This window comes from Ursus americanus, chromosome 9, assembly GCF_024610735.1.
Source record: "Ursus americanus isolate L20-20 chromosome 9, mUrsAme1.1.p, whole genome shotgun sequence".
NCBI classification, from domain to species: Eukaryota; Metazoa; Chordata; class Mammalia; order Carnivora; family Ursidae; genus Ursus; species Ursus americanus.
The window spans coordinates 63,760,558-63,785,136 of record NC_142135.1 but is presented as its reverse complement, the minus strand read 5'-3'; the positions used below and the strand labels follow the sequence as shown (position 1 = coordinate 63,785,136).

General features: G+C 40.1%; 1 protein-coding gene across 3 annotated transcripts in view; it reads right to left on the bottom strand.

Annotated features, from left to right (window-relative positions):
- The window catches only part of PDE7A (phosphodiesterase 7A), a 263,405-nt gene that overhangs the window by 197,938 nt on the left and 40,888 nt on the right, over positions 1–24,579 (bottom strand). For all 3 annotated transcript variants that reach the window (XM_087864857.1, XM_087864858.1, XM_087864859.1), the window contains one exon: positions 2,020–2,102. The gene's annotated coding sequence lies outside the window, so the exon portion shown is untranslated. The remainder of the gene's footprint in view (positions 1–2,019; positions 2,103–24,579) is intronic.

Genomic DNA, 24,579 nt, shown 5'->3' with positions numbered 1-24,579 from the left:
GGCCAGGCTGCAGCTTTTTAACAGAACTTCATTCAATGTTTGAGGGTAACACAAACATAACACAGAGAATGATGTCAAACTGCTACTAAAAGTTGCTACTCTTAGAGCCCACAGGTTAACACATGACCTCAGAGTCTTTAAATAAAGTGGTTCCCACCTCCGTATGGAAGTGTCAGTTCACTCCATCATAAATGCTCCCATAATGTCCATGGTAGGGAGTTCAGAACCAGCAGGGTACCCAGGCCTGGAGAGAGTAAACCATTGTCCTCAGTGTCCTCATTTCCTGGTTTAGGATAGGAGGATTGACTTCCCAGGATGAGAGATACTAAGGACACCCGTTCCCTTACCTGGGAACCTTACTTTTAAGTATTAATCAGGCTCCATGGCTCAGCAGGTCCAGTCTTCCCAGACCACATTTACTAAAGTTAGACTGTCTAGTTTTATATTACACCACATGTGGGCCACCAAGAATGCAGCCTGGAAGCATTACCACAAGCCAAATACAATTCCTTTATAGCCTTTCCTCCAGCATGTAGTCACGAGAAGAATAGTTCTTCACACCCTACTACAGCCAGGTTTTCATTCCTGATCTCCTGTAAACAAATGCTTGGGCAAGAATCAATCATCACATCTCCCAAGACCAACCAACAATTTTCAGACATAAGAAATTCTAAATCTAGATTGAGGAAAAAATTATAACTCTGCAGGAGCATAGCTGAGCTTAAGATACACCCAATTTACATTACTAAATAGACTGTTCAAAGCATTTGCATTTGGGTTACTTCATTGCATTTTGGCCTTCTTTAAGAAAAACAGTGAGCACTTACTTGCCCTTATACCTACACAATTAAAAGGCCCACTGAAGAGATGTTTATAAAACCTGATTTAGCATTCTGGCCCCAAAGGCAAATTCCAGTGTCTATCCCAGAGAATAGACTTATGACTTCAAGACTGGAAGGCTTTCCACCCTCAACATTTTTAATATTTTAAGGCAGATTTTCAGCATCTTCAAATGTCCTACCTTTCCAGCCTTTTCACCCACAATCCTGTCTCAATGTCCTGTGCTCCTGCCAAACAAGAGCACTTTGCTGATTCTGATTCCACCCCTTACTTTCTCACTTCCCCACTCTCGCTTCTGTGGGCCTCTCATCTTGAATACTCTCCCCATTACCCTGAACTCTCAAATTTATACTCAGCTGTCAGGGACCAACTTTAACACCATCTCCCAGTCTTTCCAACTGGATGTAATAGATCTTTCCTCTTAAATCTCATAGCACGATATTTGTAACTTTTTCTTTTGGCAGTTATGTTCTACCTTATGTTGCAGTTACTAGGTTCATGTCTTATCTGTCCTACTAGGCTTCCTTCCAGTGCTATACTCCTCTCCATATCTCTCCCATCATCTGGCATGGTGCCTTGCAAATAGCAGGCATTCAAAAGATTTGCAGAGTTGAATTGAACTAAAACCTAGTGAATACAATATCTCAATTGATAGCTCTGACCTAAATCACATCACATGGCAAATCTGAAAATATTGGTTCAAGAGTGAGAGATGAAATGTTTCGATTTGTTGTTAATTTGCCAACCACGGCTTTGGCTAATCATTAACAAAGACAGGCATTGTAAATAAAGCCCCTTGAAAATTAAGACTTACGGACATTTGATGACACAGAGTAGAACAACTGGATATAATGTTTCCTGGGTTGTAGAGCTCGAGGTTTATGAGAAAAGAACAATCGCAGCTACATGAGAAATAAGAAATTGCTACTGCTGTCTCTACTATTTGGTTGGCTATACTGAATGGAAAGTTAAAAGTAGAAAAAAAAGAATATAATAGGCTAAAAGATCTTTAGTGACACATTTCTGGTGATATTTTAGTCATTATATTACTGTTATCAAATATAGTCACTGAAGGCCTATTGGAACAGGCTGCTGGTCAGGTAATTCTACCACAACTTAATGAGATGGAAAAAATATCATATAACAAATGTACACAGGTTCCCCTTGGGGGAGACTCACCTTTCTTATGGATAAAGCCTTGAGAAACCTGTAAAGAGTGACTACTATCCTGCAGGGTATAGGCTCAGGTGGTTTGAAGTCTTCTGGGGAGGAAGAGAGACAAAAAGAGAAATTTATTTGCATTTGGGGTGGGATGGAGAGAGAAAGGAGAGAGAGGAAAAGGAGGACACTAGACTCGAGCAAATGCCATGTTGGGTGGAATACCATGAACTAAGCAAGGTAACTCTTCTCAGTGATCTCATGCACATTCAGGAAATTTTACAAAATCACAAAAAGCTTGAGGTGATTGGATTTCTTCTGAAAACCAATAAAATGGCTAAGTTCTGAATCATGGTTTTTGTGGTAAATAAAATTTAGACGGTAAGCTCTAGTACAGGGGCCTGAGTCAGAGAAGAGCTGGAGGCCTTAAGTTGGTGAGAGTCCCCAGAAATCCTGGGGACTTCCCCACCCCTTGGAAATTAGAGGCTTTGAAAAAATTTCCCCCAGAGTCCAGAAATAGAGAAGCCCTTAGATAAAATCAGCATTACAGAAAGTTTGGTGGTCACAGGCTTATAATCTAATATTCCAGAAATAATAACCCATGGCTTATTTACATAAACTTTACCTCCGTTTATTAAAAAAAAAAAAGCAAATAATGCTTGAGGCAGTATAACGTAGCATTTACGAGGATAGATTCTGGAGCCACATGCCTGGATCTGATCCTTGGCTCAACCTTTTGCTAGCTCTGTGATATTGAGTAAGTTATTTGGCCCTTTGTGCCTCAGTTCCTTCATTTGAAAAATGAAAGTAGCTATCTGTGAGCAAAGGGTCTAACAAGCCTATTATTCCTCCGTGAGACTTAACCATTAGTTGAACATCCAGCTCTGTTCTCCTAGTAACATGGAAAAAGTAGAAATGCCAACTATGTTAACAGGCATTGTTGTTTATGGTAAAAATGAGCCCTGAGTGGTACACTGCATCTGGACTGGGAGGAATTAGAAAAGAATGATAAATACCTAATGGGGACACCAGGCTTTGGGCTTCCCTGAGTATGGTGACCTTTAAAACTAGGCTTGTACCTTGCAAGGTCCTTTGTAGCTATAACATCAAAATCCGACAGGAGATATTAATATATGACCCAGCAACTGTCCCATTTGGTATTAACTTATGTCGACACCAAAATCTACGCATGAATGTTTAGAGCGGCTGTATTCAAAATTGCTGAAACTTGGAAGCAACCAAGATGTCCTTCAATAGGTGAGTGGATAAATAAACTGTGGCACAGCCACACTATGGAGTATTATTCAGAAATAAAAAAAGATGAGCTAACAAACTGGGAAAGGACATGGAGGGATGTTAAGGGCATATTGCTAAGTGAAAGAAGCCAGACAGAAAGGCTACATATTGTATGATTGCAACTATTTGACATTCTAGAAAAGGCAAAACTTTGGAGACAGTAAACAGATTAGTGGTTGTTAGGGGTCTGGAGGAGGGAGGGAGAATGAATAGGTACAATACATGGAGTTTTAAAACAGTGAAACTCTTTTGTATGATACCGTGATGGTGGGTAAGTGACATTAGGCCTTTGTCAGAATCCACAGAATGTACAAAACCAAGAGTGAACCCTAGTATAAGTTATGGACTTAAGTTAATAATAATGTGTTGACAGTGGTTCACAAGTGTAACAACGGTACCACACTAATATGAGATTTTAACAATAAGGGACACTGTGTATGGATAGAGCGTTGAGGGGGTATACGGGAACTCTCTGTACTTTCCATTCAGTTTTTCTGAAAATTGTGGAGAATGAAGCTTCTAAGCCAGGCGGATCCCGCACTTACCCCACGTGGGTCTTTTTCCTGCCCTGGAGCTATCGGCCTACTTCAAGAATTGCCACTGAAGAGAAATGTCTGAAGCTGCTGGCAAGCTTTGATTCGTCTCCTATATCCTTCTGAGTGGGCTGGTGGCTTATGGTCACTTGGTCTGAGCATTTGAGCGTAAGAAGATCTCTTGGTGGGCTATGCACTAACTATCTCATAAAACTGTTGTGAAAATTAAGTGAGGTAACATTGGCAAAGCACTCAGAACAGGATTTGGGCCATGTAAATGTTCTATGATTGTTAGTCATAGTTTATTACAGGAGTGGTTGTCGTTAAACATTTTAATAATTACATCTCAAAAAGTCATGAGCCATCTGTAATATCAGATCAATATATACTTTGTGTGTATATATCCACTTGGATATATAGGTATAGACACCACATATGTATTCATTATATAATGTCTTGCATATAAGTTAGTGTTTGTTTTGTATTCTTTTCTGAGACGGTCCATCAGGTACAGCCACAAGAGGAGACATGGGAAACACTCAGGAAAAAACAGGTTTTTATACTCAAAGTTCCCAGAGACAGGAGGCACAGCATGCCACGCAGGGCCACAAGTGTACCAGGGCGGTGAGAAGGCAGAAGATAGGAGCAAGGAGAAGGGTTAGGCCAGAACCTTTGCTGGGGTTTCCCCAGGAAAGGTAAGGTAGAACAGGGTAAAGAGGGCACCTGGGTGGCTCAGCCAATTAAGCATCTGCCTTCGGCTCAGGTCATGATCCTGTGATCCCCTGAATCTACTCCTATGTTGGGCTCCATGTTCAGTGGGGAATTTGCTTCTCCCTCTCCCTCTACCCCTCCCCGCTGCTTTTGCTCTCACGAGCACACGCTCTCTCTCTTAAACAAACAAATACAAGAGCAGGGTTAACACGTTAGGATTGGCTAGTTTGAATATTTTTCATGAGGTTTGGGCTACAAGGATGGCCCTTAGTTGCCTGATACGTGGTCCTGGGATGAGCAAGGCAAAGGAATATTGTCTCCTGAGGTGCCAGGCTAGATAGATGGGGTCTGACTCTAGATCGGTTAGTTTGCATATGAAGGACATACTCCTGGCTGGGCCCTTTGCTATCTCTAAGAATTGTCTAGGTCGGGGAGGAACAATCTTTCCCCCGCAAGAAAGGTTTTTTAAGATGTCAAAATATCGTAATAGAAAATGTAAAAAATATATATATAACACAGAGACCTTCCGGCAATTCCCCAAATTCCATTATGTGGAAATGTTTCAGTGATTACAGCTTGGAACCCGAGCGAGGACTACATCTTCAAAAACGCTAGCCTGCCCTCAGCCCAGATGAGCTCCCTCCAAAATGAACAAATTGATCCCTGACATTTTTAAATGAATTTATCTGCCTGAAATCTATGCTTTCCTTGCTGTTGCATCCCAAGCACCTAACATAATGTCTTGTACTTATTCAGTTCCTCATTTATCTACATTTATTGAGAACTTACAATGTGCCACCACTACAGGGCTAGTAGTGGTTAAAAAAAGTCCTAATTGAAAATATGAACCCAGTACTGGATGCGTTTTATGTGCCAGCGCACATTCTCCTGGCCTCACACAGCTCCTGGGCCCTCTGCCACTCGCTTCTCTGCAGCTGTTTCTGCAGCTGTCAGCTCCCCGCCTGAGTTCTACTCGGTCTACACTGTTCCACTGCCTGAGGCCAAGGTCCAGAATCTGTGCCACCTCCCACGACCTCCTCACATGCACGTGGGTACAACATCATGCCACAGGTTAGAAAAATCTGGCTTCACAGACTGAATGGCCAGGCAACATCACAGAAGTTTGGGGGAGTTCCCTCAGTGGGGGCACTTGGATGGCAGATAAACTTCTTCTCTCTCCCTCCCTACAATGGACTGTCCTGACATATGGTGTCCTAGCACAGTACAAAGGAGAGGTCCCCTTTCTAGCAGAGGCTCTCTGGGTCTCTTCACAAAGGAGTGACAGCTCTTGTGTTTGCTCCCAGCGTCACTTCCTTTCTCCCTCACTTTTGCTGCCTGGGGATTGCATCGCCCAATGAAGCAGTAGCAATTAAGTGTTGCCTTGGGCTCTGTTTTCTGGTGAATCCGGGCAAAGCCTTACTCATAGATCCATGCCCTTAATAATCCCAGTTACCAACACTTCTGCGTATTGTACTATGGGTCCTCTCCTTGCCCCTTGCGTCTAGTTCACATTCCAATTTCACTCAGCCCAGTATCATGACTCTCTTCATTGTTTTTGGCTCCATGTACTTCCACCCACTTTTATCCCAGTCCCCCGTTACCTTGTATTTCTTTTTCCAGCCTTTGTTCCTCCTTCTTACTATAGTTAATAATATTTTAATTTGGTGGTGGGGGGGATTACTCGTCTCCTACCCTTAGTCATGTGATTCAGGTAAAACTAAACTTCCTTCCTATACTGTCCCGGTCTTGGCCAACTGGTGTATTCCACACCCTTAGTCATAATGACTAGTTTGGAGATAGCCATATGACTAAGTTAGCCCAAACAGAGCTGGTCTTGAGAAATTTGTTGGAACTATGGAGGAATAAAAGCTCCCTTTTTCTCTTAAGAAGAGAAATGAAGTAAGCCTGGACATGGAGTCAGTCTGAGAATGAAGCCAGATCCAAGGGAAAGGGAAAGGGAGGCTGGCTGAATTCATTCATGCCTGAAGTTTTCTACCCTTAAACCTTAAAGTTTTTTGAGGGAATAAATTGCATTTTTGCCTTCCTGTCCCTGTAACAGAGGTGTACAAATAAATGTAGTTCTCTTTCTTTATAAATGCCAAGCTCCCGGGCATTAATATAAACACCTGCGATACCCAACATGAGATAATAGCAGAGCTCCCTAGAAACTTGTGATCTCCATACCTTTCGACTACAGTGTTGTGGGATGAATTTAAATGAGTCATTTGGTAAAGACAAGGACTGAGTTACTGGCCCTGGGGGCAGACACTCCACACCTAGTACTCAAGTAGCCATTCCACGGTACACTCTGTCTTGTCACATCTTGCCTCTCCCCTTTCCCTCCTGACCTCTGTTTCTGTCTGACTGCCTTGCCAGCAATCTGATGCAACTTCTTAAATTCTTAAAACTGCGGGGGAATTTTATGGCCATTCAGGCACACAGTTCTTAAGTAGAGCAGAGCAGGTGGAATTTCTGGCGCCCTACCAGGCTGGAGGTATGAAAGCAGGCCTACTGCCCTGGGATGTGGGGGCAGCTCTAGGAGGAACTTCCCAGCCTGACCACCTGTGCCTTCCATAGTTGGCTCTTATCATTTCTACTTGACTCATATTCTGGTCTCTCCTAGCTCTTTGATGAGTGGGCCTCTCTTCCTAATACAGCTTTACTTCACCTCGCACACACTCTCACACTGCCCTGGACCATGTTTCCTCAGCTCCCCTTGATGCTCTGGATCCTCCTCCTTCAAGTTGTCCCTCTAAGAAGGTAGGTCTTATCAGGTCTGTTCCAACCGGATGCAAGGGACCTAGACACTCATGAAGTCTAATTACTGTGAAGGAGAGCTATGTACTCTGACTCAAGCTCCGGCTGTACCAGTGTGTCCCCAATCAGCAACAAAGCACACCATGGGAACTCTTTTCCCACCTTACCAAGCTTCCTGTAAACCTCTAGAATTTAGGTATAGCCTGCTGTGTCCTCAGAGGTGTGTCTGCATGCAGTGATCGGATGTGCATTGAGCAAGATCTAAAGCACATGCAGGGGATTTCTCCTGCTTGCACATGATGAGTGAATTGCTGATGAAGAAGGTCTTGAACCACAGACTGGAAAATACTCCCACTTATGTAATGGGGCAGTTTTGTCTGACATGTTAAACCCTTCAGTCCAGCACAATTTCTGGATATTTGCTTGGTGGCCCTTACAGCAGCCATACCCTCCAGTCTACCGGACAGACACACTCTGGACAACAAGGTGACTTTTAGGCAACTATGATGGTAGGAATTCAGGTGTAAGACAGATGGAACAAACAATAAGAGTAAAACATATTAAGTACCTTCTATATGCAAGGCACAGACTAGGTGGTAGCAGTGCAAACAAACAAAATCATTGAATTAAGACATTATTACAAATTGTGAAAAGTACTTTGAATGAAATGAGCAAGAGGCCAAGACAGAATAATAGGGGAGGGTGACCATTCAGGAAAGGCCTTTCTGAGGAGGTGACATGAAGTATAACTGAGAGAGAGAGAGAAGGCAGTGATCATGGAAGCGGTTGAAGGGAGAGTATTACAGCCAGAAAGAACAGCATATGCCAATTCCTTGGAGGTCAGAACGTTAAAGAAATGGAAAGAAAATCAGTGCAGCTGATGGGTAATGAGCAAGAGGGAGAATGGTACAGGATGAGAACTGAGGCACCCGGAAGCAACAAGTCGGACCTGGAGGCAGGGACTTGGAGGTTGTCAGCATGCAGAAGGCATTTAAAGTCATGGGAATGAATGAGGTACCCAGAAGAGCATGGGATAGGGAAACAGGAGGGCAGAGGACCCTATGCTCAGGTGTTCTCCAGAAGTCCTGGTCCACTCTTCTTCAGGCTGCATAAGCAAGATGCAGTACCCTTCTTCTCACTAAGAAGCCTAATGGACTCTGTACAAAGTGAGCCAACTCTGGTTGTCCTCTCAGAAAGCCCAGTCCTTCAGCCTACCCCCACACCTCTATCTTCTACTTTCAGATGAGTTTCCTACCCCCACTACTTAGGTAAATAAATGATCTTCGTGCTAAGAGAAAAGGAAGGAAGGAAGAAACCCCAAAGAACACTATCATCACCACCCAGCCAAGCAACTTAACCAACAAACAAAACTATAGTGTGAGCTCTCAGGAAGGAGATTACCCTGCTAGCCAAGTCTTGGGGGATAATTTGCTCTACTGCTGTTAGCCTTGGGGTGAATCATGCTTCCAGACAGCTCTCTTTGCCTTGGTAGTCAGTTTATCAGTGTGTAGCACGGATCACACGGAAGGCTGGAACAAGATAATTTGGCTCTGGGCCAACCACAGCCATTTCTGGATGAGCACGTGCTCCATTAAAAATGGGTCATGAAGCCAACATGCACCTGTAAAGACATCACATATCTTTCTGGGTGGTGTGTGAGCTTCAAAGACCTCATTGTGCAATTATCTGCTCTATTAACGTGAAATGGTCAAGATATTCTCTGATCTCTCTGTGAATACTCCCTACTTCTGGCAGACTCACCCTCTTACCTTCTCTCACCAATAGCTTCCAGACTAAGCCAGGAACTAATTCCTGTACCAGAAAAAAGCAAACAGGAAGTATCCTCGTTGCGGCTGTAGATTACTCGCAACACTGAGGTTTCCTTTTAGAGTTTTGCACCTCTCCTTTAGTTCATTTTGCCCTGCCCTTTTCCTTCCGGTGCAGTGTTCAGGTCACTTTCCTGGCCTTTCTCTGTAGTGCTTAAGGGCCACTTGTTTCTTATCTTCCCAACTGGTTCTTACCCCACTATTCTGCCGGACTGATCATTGCTATGCTGCTTGGACTGGTGGTCTGATTCATAACGTTGCCCTGACGCTTGATTTGTACATGCCTCGGGGCCCCTGGCTCCCGTCAGGTTGCAGGCCTGCTGTGCAACCCAGATCCACAACTTCTGCATGTTCTTTGCTCTCCCAGCCCAGCTTCCTGCCTGTCTTTATGCACAGCCTCCACCCCCACAGTTCCTCTGCTGACATGTAATGCACACATACAGACTGCCTTTTGTCTCGTGATTGCTTGAAATACCTGGATGCTGTGGTTGGACATCCTTATTGACACACTTCATGACATTTGGCTCACCAATAACTACTCCATCTCTGACTGCTCCCCACCAAAAGAGTCTGCCTCCTGCACCTTTTCCTGGGTGGTCAGCAGCAATGTGTCACTGCTCCTAAGCAGGGTTGCAAGTTGATTCTTAAAAGTGTTTCTCCTTCCTGTCCTAGGAATATCTGCTTCACATGAGCTCCTCAGTCAGAGTTTCTTGGGAAACCTGCTTTCAGCTGGAGGGTGTAAAGGGGAAGGCAAGGGTTGGCAACGATAAACAGATGAGGTTCCAGCCTTCATCGACATTTAATATTAAGTCTGCCGCAGAGATGGCATTAGTGAAGTTGTTTAAGGAAAGAAGTCGTGGGTGTCAGTAGTGCTGTAGACTAAATCATTCTGGGTCTCCTGAGTGCGTATGGTTCAGTTATACTTCCTCTTTCCTAAAACAGTCAGGTATGACCATGTGACTTGTTTTGGACAAAGAAACACAAGCAGAAGTTATATGTGGTACTCCTAGGTAGAAACTTTAAGAACCAGTGTGCACTTTGGCATGTTTCCTTTTTTCTGACAAGGCCAGCACCACCCGATAGAAATATGATACCAGCCATATATGTGAGTTTAAATTTTTTAGTAGTCATGTTAAAAAAGTAAAAAGAAAAAAGGTAAAATTAATTATAGTGGTAATATTATTTAACTCAATATATCAAAACTATCATTTCTACAGGTAATCAATATTAAAAATTACTCTTGAAATATTTTGCATTTCTTTTCTTATATTAAGTCTTTGAATTGGGTATGCATTTTACAATGAATCTCAATCTGGATGAGCTACAGTTCAAGGACTCAGTAGACAGATATGGCCAGGGATTACCATGTTGGACCACACAGGCTTCAGCCATCACGGAATCACAGAGACAGAGCCTCTGTTCACCTGGCTTTCTAGGGAGGGTAACAGAGCAAAGGTCGCACTGGCGTGCAATGGATATGCAGGCAAGAGTGGGAAGGAAGCCTTTGTTGTTTTCAGTCCCTGAGACTTGAGGGTTGTCTGTTACAGCACAACTTAGTCTATCCTGACTGATGTAAAAATCGGTAAAAGCTATATAGCACTGATGTAACAATATCCTGAAATATGTGGTATTAGCTCAGGGCCCAAGCAACAGGTAGCAAGGAAATTATTATCACTGGATGGATAGTAATTCATTTTATGTAATGGTAAAACATTTGGAAAATCGCTCACTTTTCTAAAACTTAGAAAGTTGTATGCAATGCACTTATAATTTTAGGGAAACAGGTTGGATGACAAAATGTTAATAGCATGTGTTAGTTGCTGTTGACTATATTTGTTAAGGTATTACAAGAAAAAATCAGCTCAGAAGAGAATTGCTTGATTTGAAAGTAGAAATAAAAGAAAATAAAGATTGTCCAAATTTTGGAGACTTTTATGTCAGGGGCTTATTAATTGCTTATCGATGTCAAACATAAAAGATAAAATTAGGAAATACATTTTACTGACAGGGAAGATTCACACTCAGCCTTACTGTAACTATCATATCAAGGCACAAACACGGAAACTTCTGAACGGATTAAATAAAATCTTTCAATCGGATAAAAGATATATCTCTCTTTCTCTATCTCTACATCTCCTACTAAGTTTTTTTTTTTTAAGATTTTATTTATTTATTTGACAGAGAGAGAGAGAGCCAGCAAGAGAGGGAACACAAGCAGGGGGAGTGGGAGAGGAAGAAGCAGGCTCCCAGCGGAGGAGCCTGATGCGGGGCTCGATCCCAGCACACGGGGATCACACCCTGAGCCAAAGGCAGACACTTAATGACTGAGCCACCCAGGCGCCCCAACATCTCCTACTAAGTTTTAAACTTTACCACTAGAAAACCATGAGCCAGAACTTTAAATCTCTGTGACTTCAAAATCTAAAAAAAACTTTAAGTCCCCACTTTTTGATGGGCAAGAGGCTAGTCCCCAAGGAAAGCATATTCTCTAAAACTCACTTCAGATTTGCTCAAGGAGGATAATGAAACACAGAACCAAAGTACATTCTTAGTCCCTGAGTAGGAGGCCTATACATTTATCCAGAAAGATTTCAGAATCTAAATGACTATGTGTCTACCATACTTTCCCAACTTTTAGTGGCAGGATGATATTAAGGCATGAAGAAGAAATATTAGAGCAACAGAGGGATGGTAGAGATACTGAGAATAAAAGGAATGAGAAGTTATGGGTAACTAATCAGATTCTCTTTGGAATTATTAAGAATAAAATTTGGAATTACTTTTAGATGCTTTGGTTACTAGACTATTTCCCAGAACATAATCTTACACAGATACTGCTCTCACTAAGGCCATGACACTATGTGTTGGAGTAAAACAAATCAAACCTGGTACAGGTCATCATTAGGACGTCCGGTAACTATCCTCCACACACCAACCAGACTGATTAGACCTTGCTACTGAACAGTTCAATAGCCTCCCATTCCCTCTAGATAAAACTAAAGCTCCCTTAACATGGTATCCCAGGCTCTTCATGATACAACTCCTGGTTTCTTTTGCAGTCCCATTTCTTGTCACTTTCTTATGATTTATGTTTCAGGAACACCAAAGTATTTTGAGCTTCTTCTTCATACCATGATGCTTCTCTTTATTCATACTTTCCTACAACCACCCCCCCACCTTCCTCCTTTTTGCCTGGTTAACTCCTACTATTTAAAACTTACTTCAAGTGCCATCTCAGAGAAGTCTGTGCTGACTGTATGGATGATTAAATGTTCCTATTTGACCCACCCTAAAACCTTGTACATCTATCATAAGCTTATCACTTTTTTTTTAAAGATTATCACTCTGTATTAAAATGATTTATGCATAGTTTGTTCTTGGGGGCTTGGGAGATGCTCAATAAATGTTTCTTGAATAAATGTTTCTGGAAGACAGAGCCAATGATCACAGGGAAGAATGGATGAGGGAATCCCTTCCAGAGATCAGGGTTAGCAGAGGCTTAACTAATGTTTCTTGAATAAGTGACCATTGAGTAGTTTGCTGCTAAAATAGCGGTATCTATAGTTCACAGTCCTCACCTGCATGGCAGTGGTATTTCTATGCCAATAATGGGTCATAATTTCCAGAATTTATTTTTTTACCTAATAGGTAAAAAACCACCAGATTCTGATGGTATCAGTGAGTCAGTTTTTCCTTGCCAGCATATCAGAGAGGAATCCCAAATGCCTTACCTTTTACTGTAGCTTGCCGACTTCCTAGCCTTAGAGGTAGAGCGTGAGACAGAGATTAGAAGCCTAGGCAGTAGTCCCTGTGGTGAAGGGAGCTAGTTATGTGGCAATTGTGATTATGTCTTGTCTGGTTGTGCAACGATGGCTAAGGTATTAATGGCCCTTGACACAACTATGACATTTAGAGTACATTTATGGACTATGATATGAAGTAACAGGTACTTGTTAATCAACTTTTTGTCAAATACTGAGATTATTAGAAATTTGTGGGACTGTCTGCTCAGGAAACCACCTCCAAATCTTCTCATCTTAAAACTTGTATTGTCTCTTCCTTGTGACTATATTGGAACCCTACTACACTTTCACAAGACCCCCTGGCCGTGGTGGACTGGTTTGTGAGTGGAAGCATGAACCGAGAGGAACCACTTATAAAACTCCTCAACTTCAACTCATATTTATTTGCTCCAGAGACTGTCACTGACCTAAGATTGACAAATAAAATCAAAGATTGTTGGGCTTGGTAAAAGACAGATCAGAAGTTGTAAGACGCAAGACTTGGAAGATGAATGTAATCACTTCAAAGAGAAAAGAAATGAAAGGTCCTGGTAGATCTGAGGAGTACTTCCAGCTATTCCTGTGATCCAGCTGCCCTCCCCACAGTTTTATCACACTTTCTTGGATACAGTGAGGCAAGAAATTCCCATTTTTCCTTATGGCTATTTGAATTGGATTTCTGTCATTTTCAATAAGAAAATTCCACACTAATATGTGTCAGGCAGCATGCTATGTACTAGTTACACAAAGACAAAAATATGGTTCTTGTCCTGAAGAACCTGCATTCCAGTGAAACAATAGTGTTTTAAGTCAATGAGTTACTTTTATATACATTGTAGCAACTCATACATTATCTCATTTTTAATTTTAGATATATCATTTTAGTAGACCCTTGTCATTCACAATAGATAAATGTGGAGAACTTTAGGAACTCCAAGTTGAAAATATAGTAGAGAGGTAGACACTTCCTTATGTGTTTTAAATTAACAGATGAAATACAGAATTTGATGTCATATTCATTCCTGTCAGCACTAGAGACTCTATTAAATGAAACATCCTCCTATTTTATTTATCTAAAACTTTTAAGAGCCGCATCTTTTATTTGTCTTTGGTTTCTCTTCCATCACCAATATAACTTAAAAAAGAAAACTTCCCTCTAAGGAACAAAGTTGTTTGTTTGTTTGTTTATTTTAAATTTTAGTTAGTTAACATACTGTGCAATATTGGTTTCTGGAAAAGAATTCAGTGATTCATCATTCACATACAACACACAGTTCTCATCAAACTAAGTGCCCTCCTTAATACCCATCACTCATGTAGCCCATCCCCCATCAACCCTCAGTTTGCTCTCTATGGTTAAAGAGTCTCTTATGGCTTGTTTCCCTCTCTCCTTTTTTTCTTTTCTCCCTTCCCATATGTTCATCTGTTTTCTTTCTAAAGTTCCACATATGAATGAGATCATATGGTATTTGTCTTTCTCTGACTGGCTTATTCCAGTTAGCATAATACACTCTAGCTCCGTCCACAGCATTGCAAGTGGCAAGATTTCACTCTTTTTGGATGGTTGAGTAATATTCCATTGTATATATATATACCACTTCTTCTTTATCCATTCATCCAGTTGATGGACATTTGGGCTCTCTCCATAGTTTGGCTATTGTTGAAAATGCTGCTATAAACATCGGGATGCATGTATCCCTTCAAATCTGTATTTCTGTATCCTTTGGGTAAATACCAAGTAGTGCAATTGCTGGATCATAGGGTAGTTCTACTTTTAACTTTTTGAGGAAACTTCAAACTGTTCTCCAGAGTGTCTGCACCAGTTTGCATTCCCACCAACAGTGCAAGAGAGTTCCCCTTTCTCTGCATCTTCGGCAACACTTGTTTCTCGTGTTGTTAATTTTAGCCATTCTGACAGTGTAAGGTGATATCTCATCATGGTTTTGATGTGTATTTCCCTGGTGATGAATGATGTTGAGCATCTTCTCATGTGCGTGTTAGCCATCTGGATGTCTTCTCTGGAAAAGTGTCTATTCATGTCTTCTGCCCATTTCTTAGCTGGATTATTCATTTTTTGGTTGTTGAGTTTGATAAGTTCTTTGTAGATTGTAAATACTAACCCTTTATCAGATATGTCATTTGCAAATATCTTCTTACATTCCATAGGCTGCCTTTTAGTTTTATTGATTGTTTCCTTCACTGTGCAGAAGCTTTTTATCTTGATGAAGTCCTATAGTTCATTTTTTCTTTTATTTCCCTTGCCTGTGGTGACATGTCTAGTAAGAAGCTGTTACAGGTGAGGTCAAAGAGGTTTCTGCCTGTGTTCTCCTCTAGGATTTTGATGGTTTCCTCTTTCACACTGAGGCCTTTCATCCATTTTGAATCTATTTTTGTGTACGGTTTAAGAGAGCAGTCCAGTTTCATTCTTCTATATGTTGCTGTCCAGTTTTCCCAGCGCCATTTGTTGAAGAGACTATGTTTTTTTCCATGATATTCTTTCCTGTTTTGTTGAAGAGTAGTTGACCATATAGTTGTGGACGCATTTCTGGGTTGTCTATTCTGTTCCATTGATCTATGTGTCTGTTTTCGTGCCAGTACCATACTGTCTTGATGATCACAGCTTTGTAATATAGCTTGAAATTGGAATTGTGATGCCTCCAGTTTTTTCTTTTTCAGAACTGCTTTGGCTATTCGGGATCTTTTGTGGTTCCATACAAATTTTAGGATTGTTTGTTCTAGCTCTGTGAAAAACACTGGTGGTGTTTTAATAGGGAGTGCATTAAATGTGTAGATTGCTTTAGGTAATGTGACATTTTAACTATGCTTGTTCTTCAAATCCATGAGCATGGAATGCTTTTCCATTTCTTTGTGTCCTCTTCATTTTTTCCATAAGTGTTCTATAGTTTTCAGAATACAGCTCTTTTACCCCTTTAGTTAGGTTTATTCCTAGGTATCTTATTGGTTTTGGTGCAATAGCAAATGGGATTGATTCCCTGATTTCTTTTTTCTGCTGCTTCATTATGCAGATTTCTGTACATTGATAGCCTATACAGATATTTCTGTACATTGTGACTTTGCTGAATTCCTGTATCAGTTCTAGCAAGTTTTGGGTGGAGTCTTTTGGGTTTTCTACATAGAGTATCATGTCATCTGCCAATAGTGAATGTTTGACTCTTCCTTGCTAGTTTGGATGTGTTTTATTTTTGTTGTCTGATTGCTGAGGCTAAGACTTCCAGTACTATGTTAAACAGTAATGGTCAGAGTGAACATCCTTGTCGTGTTGCCCTAAAGAACAAAATTTAAAAATAAACCACAAAAATTACTGTTTAAGTGACATCAGAAAGAAACCAAAGCTCTTCTCTCATCTATGGAACATAAGAACTAGGATGATCAGTAGGGGAAGAAAGGGATAAAGAAAGGGGGGGTAATCAGAAGGGGGAATGAAGCATGAGAGACTATGGACTATGAGAAACAAACTGAGGGCCTCAGAGGGCAGGGGGTGGGGGGATGGGATAGGCTGGTGATGGGTAGTAAGGAGGGCACGTATTGCATGGTGCACTGGGTGTTATATGCAACTAATGAATCATCGAGCCTTACATCGGAAACCGGGGATGTACTGTATGGTGACTAACATAATATAATAAAAAATCATTAAAAAAAAAAAAAGAAAGAAACCAAAGCTCTAATGAGTTGTATGTATGTTTATAAGTTGACCAGGATCAGCAGCCTCACAATAAACATGATTTAAATGGATATTTTGACCAAATGACAAATTATTTCATGTCATGAACCTTCAGGATGATTCCAATATAATAGTAGGTATGAATATTAAATTATGGAATACTTATGTTCTATTGTATTTACAGATGAGGAGACTGAGAATCAGAGAAGGAAAATGAAACCAAGATAATAAACACATCAGTGAAGGAGACTAGACTTGGGCATCAATCATATTGGCTGGCTTTCTGATTTCAAATCTCCTGGTCTGTTAAAGTATGGAGAACAAGAGATTCACCTTTATGGGGTACTGAAGTGGTCACAAAATCTTTGACACTTCTCCCATTGAGAGGTGGACTCTATGTCTCCTCCAATTAAAATTAATTTGGCTCCCTGACTGTTGTGATGCATAAAATATAGCAGAAATGATACTCTGCTAGTTTGGGGCCCCAGAGCTTAGGAGACCGACAGTTTCTATGTCTTGTTGCTTGGAACACTCATTTATGGAAGCTAGCCTCCATGAAGAAGTGTGACTACCTTAAGAACACCATGTTGTGAGAAGCCAAAGCCACATGAAAGGGCGCTGGAGGATGAAATACCATGTGGAGCAAGAGGGACAAAGTAGCACTGAGATGCTAGACATATGAGTGAGACATATAAGCCATCTTTGAAGTAGACAGCTTAAATGACCCCAGCTGATCAAAATATGGATCAGACACAAGTTGCCCAGCTGAGGTCACCCTGAATGTGCCTGAATTCTCAACTTCCAAAATTTGAGCAAATCAAATAGTTGTTTGGGATTCTAGATTTTGCGGTGATTTGTTAAGAGGCAATAGATAACAGGAACAGATATATAGGTAACAGCAAAGGTGTGTTGCTGTTACAAAAACCTATAATATGTGGTATAGATTTTGAGACTGAGTGGTGGGCAGAGACAAAAAGGTGTTAATGGAGACTGGAAGGACAGGAGGTTATTACTGAGGCTTGGCAGAAGGGTAACTCATAATGTACAGTTGTAGAATGTTTAGCAAAACTATTACCTGAAGTATTTTGAAAACATTTTTTTTTTCAGAATTCTTAAGAAATATATAGGAGCCAAGACTTGCTGGCTTCAAAAAAAAGAACTATTTGTCATCTGTTTTCCAGCTAAGAAGACATTTTTAAAGCACAAAATAGCCTCAGGAAAAGATCAATACTAAGGTGGTAAAGCAAAGACTCCGGGCAAAGATGAAGTCAAACTGCTAGTATAAGAGATCTTATACTTATATCTTATCTTTGATAAGATCTCAGAAAAGTTTAAGTTGATGCTTCATAGACTCTATCAGCTGGACCTTAAGAGTGTGCCTTTATAGTCCCTCTGTTAAACAGCAGGGTTTCTAATAATTTTAAGGATATTGTCCCACCCTTAAGCAATTTTGCAGGGGGCCAAAGGCAGAGAAGAGCCTATCTCAAAAAGATTTTTGGGAATGGTTTTTATCTAACAGAATGGATTATACTTTTATACACAGGAATCCCATGATGTTTTTAAAGGAATTATAGCACCTTGGGATGAAAGGATCAGAGAAAATATAAGATTAAAAAAATGTTTTGGATCCTTAAACTAATAGAGGAAGGATTCAGGCTAAGAAACTTACTCAGTAGAAAACACAGATTGTTTCTTATGGAAAATGAGAAATGACTTACAGGGCAGAACCAAGAGCTACAGAGTTGTGTATCAGGGTGCAGGACCAGGGCTTAATGAAGGAACTGTCAACAGTACCTCTCTGGATGTCAGCATTGCTATGAAACAGTGACTGCTCTGTGCCTTCTGTTTTCTCCCATTTTTTTCTTTTAAGATTTTATTTATTTATTTGACAGAGATAGAGACAGCCAGCGAGAGAGGGAACACAAGCAGGGGGAGTGGGAAAGGAAGAAGCAGGCTCATAGCGGAGGAGCCTGATGTGGGGCTCGATCCCATAACGCTGGGATCATGCCCTGAGCCGAAGGCAGACGCTTAACCGCTGTGCCACCCAGGCGCCCCTGTTTTCTCTCATTTTGAAAGTGCATGTCTACACTTGCCTGCCCAGCATTGTGCGTTGGTGTATGAGTGTGTGTGTGTGTGTGGGGGGGGAGCAGGTAACTTAAGTCTTTAGTCACAGGACTTCAGGTTAAGAGGACATATACCTGAGGAACCAAATCCAAAGAGGTTTATCTGCACCTGGCTCTGAGATCTGCAACCTTAAGCCTAAGCCTAATGACATAGTGAGGTGAGACTTTTGGGGACCGTGGAAGGGGGTTAGCACATTTTGCATGTGGGAAGAATATAAACAGTTTGTGACTCTAGGGCAGACTATGGCAGATGGCCACTAATTCCTTGACACTCTTCCCAGGGATAAATGGGGAGTCTGCATTCTTCACCTTGAACCTGGTTAAAATCTGTGACTGTTTTAATCAAGCGAATGTTGTCAAGGTGAAACTACAGCAGTTTCTGGATCCAGGTTTAAGGAGATAGGCAACTTTCTCTTCCTGTTCCTTGGAACTCTCAGTCTAGGAGGCCAGTCACCACTAGACAAGTATGCCTATCCTAATACCAGCCTATGGTGAGAAGCCCAATCAAGTGAAGAGAGACCCTGGAGAATGAGACATCATCTGTCAGGAGAGAAAGCCAAACAACCAATGTGCCAAATCCCAATGGAATAATCATCTTAGAAGTAGATCATCCAGTGCTTGCCACCCCAACTGATGCCTCATGGATCAGAAACAAACCCTTCCTGAATTCATGATGTATACAAATCATGAGCAAAATAAACTGGTTGTTTTAAGCCACTAAGTTTGAAGTAATTTATTACCTAGCCATAGGTAACCAGAACAACTTCTACTTCATTTTTTTTTACCACTTCTACTTTGAATTCATTTAATCAAAAGCATTTGCCCTTCTCATTCATAAAAATTGTTACTTATACAAAATTTGAATCTAACTGACTTTATGATTTTTGGCCAATAGATGTGACAGAAGTGTTATCTAAGTTCTGACCCTGGGTTTCTGCTCTTTCTCTTCTAAACGCTGGAGCTTGAAGAAATGAGTCATCCCAGATGACCTTGCAGCTGAGTCCCTGGCTGACCATAAGCTTATGAGCAAGCTCAGCTGAGATCAGCTGAGCCCAGCCCAGAAGAACCCTCCCAGTTGGACCGAGCCTCAATTACCAACTCAAAGAATCATGAGCTAAAAAAAGGTTGTTGTTTTAAGTTGTAAGTTTTGAAGTGGGTTAGTTAAATAGCAATAGCTAACTGGTACAACACCCTCCTATTTGGTTTACTGTTAACCAAGAACAAAGAGAAGCATTAGTTGTTCTGTCCAGTCTTAGGTAATTTTTTTTTACTCTCATTTCTTTACAAATTTGAGGATAAAACCAACAAACTAACTTTTAGTATTTCTCTGTGGCACAATATAATGAGAAAACAGCACCACTGTGACATTTCTGCCTCCAAATCAAAACCCGAATCCAATTATAAAAAACATCAGGCAAACCCAAATTGAGGGACATTTTTTAAAAATTGTCAAGGTCATGAAAGACAAGGAAACATTGAGAAACTATTCCATTGAAGAAGACTAAGGAGACAGGACAACAACATACAACACAGTTCTGGAAAGGATCCTTTTACTATAAAGAACATTTTTGGGACAATGAACAAAATTTGGGTAGTCTATGGATTAGATGGTAGTAGGGCATCAGTGTTAATTCACCAATTCTGACGGTTGTATTGTGGTTATGTAGGAAATGTTTTGTTTATAAGTATTACGTATTAAAGTATTTGGAGGTTTGGGAGCATCACGTAGGAAACTTACTCTTAGTGGTTCGGTTAAAAAAAGCTTGAAAAGAAATATTAAAGAAAAGAATACTAATGGTAGGGCAGTTCTGGCCCCACAAATATAAAGAACAGGCACCTCCCACTTAAGTCAATAATTTGTTCTTGATAATCAGACTTACTGCCCCAAAAGTGCTGAATAGGAGCCTATTTTCCATTATTTTAAATGAGAAAAAAATATGGTTGGCGTGTCAACAAAAGACCTAACAGGAGTGCCTGGCTGGTGCAGTCAGTAAAGCATGCAACTCTTGATCTTGGTGTTTTAAGTTCGAGCCCCACATTGGGTACAGAGATTACCTAAAAATAAAATCTTAAAACAAACAAACAACCCCCCCCCCAAAAAACCACCCAACTAATTTCCCTAGCAGAGAACCAAACATAATAAAATGCCTAAAATGCCTATCTTTGTATAAGAAATATCATGTTAGTATATAACATGGTTAAAACATCACTTTCTGATCACCACACAATTAATATAGTTATTATCAAACTTTTGCTTTGTATGTAACATCCCAGATACAATCCCCTTTGCTGCCGCTTAGTATGCTTGAAAATGGTCTACACGTTATGATATCAATACGATTATGATATTCTACTAATTTTATTTGACTCAAGACTTATTATTTATTTTATAATTCTTTATTAACTCAAGACATTCTATCTATGCTTTTGTTAAAAATTGTGAGTTCTGGGGAAAATATACAATTTTTTTATAAGCAGTGGTGAAAAATATTGTACTGAAAAATAAGTATGTTCAATGAAATTTATGTAATAAAATCTAAAAAGCATTCTAATGAAAAAATTGTTACTTGTGGAGACATAAGGGCTTTGCCTGCATATTATAAAGTTACAATCACTTCAGCTATAAGTCTTAAATAGATAGCTCAATAAAACATAGTAGACTGAACCTCAGAATTACATCTATACTATATAATGTTATAAATACCCAAATGAGTGAGATCACTGGCTAGTGATTGAGAAAACAGTTTAGACCTACCCATCTATATGAACACTAATTCAAGATAAATTAAAGAGTTAAACACTTTAAACAGAAAATCTAGAAGAAAATGGAATCAAATTTGTCCATTTTGTATGTGGAAAAGAGTTTCCTAAGTTTAGAAGAAACAGAAGTCAATAAAGGAAAGAAACAGATTTTGTTACACTGAAACTTTAAAGTTCTGTGTACACGAGTTTAAAAGCAAAACAAATATTTACAGCAAATAGGAGACCAAAGTAGTAAATAGTAAGAGCTCTCACAAATCCATTAGAAAAACACAGAGACACTGATAGATCTGTGGGAAAGAGTGCAAAGAGTCAGTTTGTATGAGAAGAAATACAAATAGTGAACCAAGTTGTGGGGAAACATAACATTGCGAGTAGTCAAATTATGGAAAAAATTAACTTTGCTAGTAGTCAAAGAAATGAAAATCCTAATCTGAACTATCATAAACATCTATTAAATTGGAGAAGTCATTAAAAGTGCCATAAACTCCAATGGCAATGAAGGGTGTGGTGAAGTAACTGGGTACTCCGCACAAAACTAGAGTCTGTATAAACTAATAGAACCCTTTTAGAAAGTAATTTGGCATGCTGACCCGGGAGCTATAAATATACTTTTTGGCCCCTTACATTTTTGGAATTCACTATTCTTTTTGCACAGTGATGATCATTACAGAGTTGTTTTAATAGCAGAAGAAAGTATCTATGTTAGACTGGGGAGAAAGCTAAATTGCTAATGGCGAAGTAAGCTATGGCATCATCACTTTATACCATAGTACGCAGTCATTAAAATAACTAAAAATGAACAAAAGTGAGGAGACAATGTTTTGGTTTTTTTTTTCTTTTTTTTTTTAGAGAGAGAGAGAGAGCAAGAGCAGGGCAGGGAGGGGCAGAGGGAGAGGGAGAAAGAATCTTAAGCAGACTCCACGTCAGCCCAAGCCCCACACAGGGCTGTCTCACGACCCTAAGATCACGACCTGAGCCGAAATCAGGAGCTGGACACTTAACTGCCTGAACCACCCAGGCACCCAGTGAGATGATTTTTTTTTTTTAAGTAGATCACAAAATTGTATACTGTGTATAATTACTCAGCTTTGTCAAATAGGAATCAATGCATACAAATAAATGGTGAGATTATACACCAGGACATTAACAGTGGAGGTAAGCAGTGGTGAGGTGATAAAAGATTCTTTAAAAAAATTTTTTCTCTGCTTTTCTAAATTAAAAAAGAACATATATTGCCTTTATAATTAAAACAAAACAAAAGAAGGAAGGAGGCGAGGGGACCTGGCTGGCTCAGTCAGTGGAGCATGAGACTCTTGATCTCGGGGTTATAAGTTAGAGCCCCATGTTGGGTGTAGAGATTACTTTAAAAAAGTAAAAATTTAAAAAAATTTTAAAAAGAAAGAAGGAAGGAGGAGAGGAGAGGAGGGGAGAGGAGGCGAGAAGAGAGACTATGTTCTATGTTCCAGTGCTTGTAGTCAAATGAGAAATTTTTCCTATACAACTATTCAATAAGCATCTCCATAAGTCTGTGAAACAATCATACAGATGCTGGTGACTGCACTCAGGAAAGCATAACTGGATCGTAGACCACTGTAAAAAGCCAGAATCCTTCCTACAAGGAGCTGATGACAACCCTAATAAGACTGAGGTCATGTACTAACCTGCCCAAGGAGACTTTCCATACAGTCATAGTTGCTGTAATGCTTTACAAGGCTTCATAAACACATCAAATGCTTACTGGCCAGGAAATAAACCTGGTAGTTAGGTATTTTTGTTTATGCTCAACATAAAGTGTGTCTGTGTTTTTCAACTTTTCATAAGGTTAAGGTCACAGTGTTTTTCCATTATAAAATTGCTCTTGGAAGAAAAAAAATCAGCTGTCCCACCATGCAGTGTGCTTTTAATGTAGGAGTGATCGTAGAAGGACCCACTTTTTGTTTTCAAAGATCATTTAAAAAGTTCAAATTGGATTATGCTGATAGTATTTTAAATCAAGGAAGTACATTGGTGATATCATTTTACTTGTAGCTTTGCTGTTCTTAGAGTGGAGGATGTTTAAAATGAATGTAATACAGTAGGGGGTAATCTTCCATTTAGCTTTACAATTCTATCAGCAAAACGCCAGGGGAGAAAGAATATCATGTTCTCTTGAATTGCGTTTTTGCAACCTGAGCTTCAAGTTCAGGTTTCTTGACGCACCCCTGGGCATTGAATCTGAATTAATTATTGTGTCCAATTTCCTCTACCTAGCCCATGAGACAAGTGCAAACAAGCCAGCAGTGGTTACCCTCATGGCCACTAGAGATCATATCAAAGGAAAGTGCAGAGCAGTACAATGTTCTACTGGTAAGAATTTATCCATTGAGAAAGATCGAAGGGAGAATCAGGTTGGCACAAATTGAAAGCTATTGGATACACTTAATATCTTCTAGTTTAATTCACACCTTCCAGGTATGGATTAAAACACATCACAAAGAACTCTGCTATAATGATTGAAGGAGGTAGTTTTCTTTCTTTTTGTACTTCAGGAGAAATGAGTTGGCCACTGTCTACAACGTGGGAGGCAGTACTCACGTCAGGTTGTGTGTTACTGTATGCCGGTCAGATTGCTACCCATTCTTATGGGGAAAATGGTTCTTCAAGACAGGTCAAAGATTTGTCTGCCTTAAAGAATGACTCATGAAAACAAAAAGCAGATCTAGGCTTTTTTGAAGTTCCTGCTTTTCTAAAGATTTGAAAGAAAATGTTCCCAACCTCAAAACGTGATTTCCTATGATATAAAGTTCCCAATAAAAAATGAGGGGATTAATAGAGGAATTTCATCATTTTGTCCTCTAAAAACCATGCACTTGCTCTCAGGTTGCCTTTTTGTCTTGGTTGTTATTCTCCATAAAACCTAGTAATGAAGCCCTGAAAAGTTCCATCCTAGGGGAAGTAAAATAGAATAGCTTTTCTTATTCTGTTTATTAGAGACATAAAAGAATTCCCTCCAATGTAATTCAACATTTGGGGCAAATATTTGAGAATGATTTTGCAAATCACCTGTGAAGTAAAGAGGATGACTTATTGAGTTTAATTTTGTACAAAGGACTATTTAAAAATAATAAT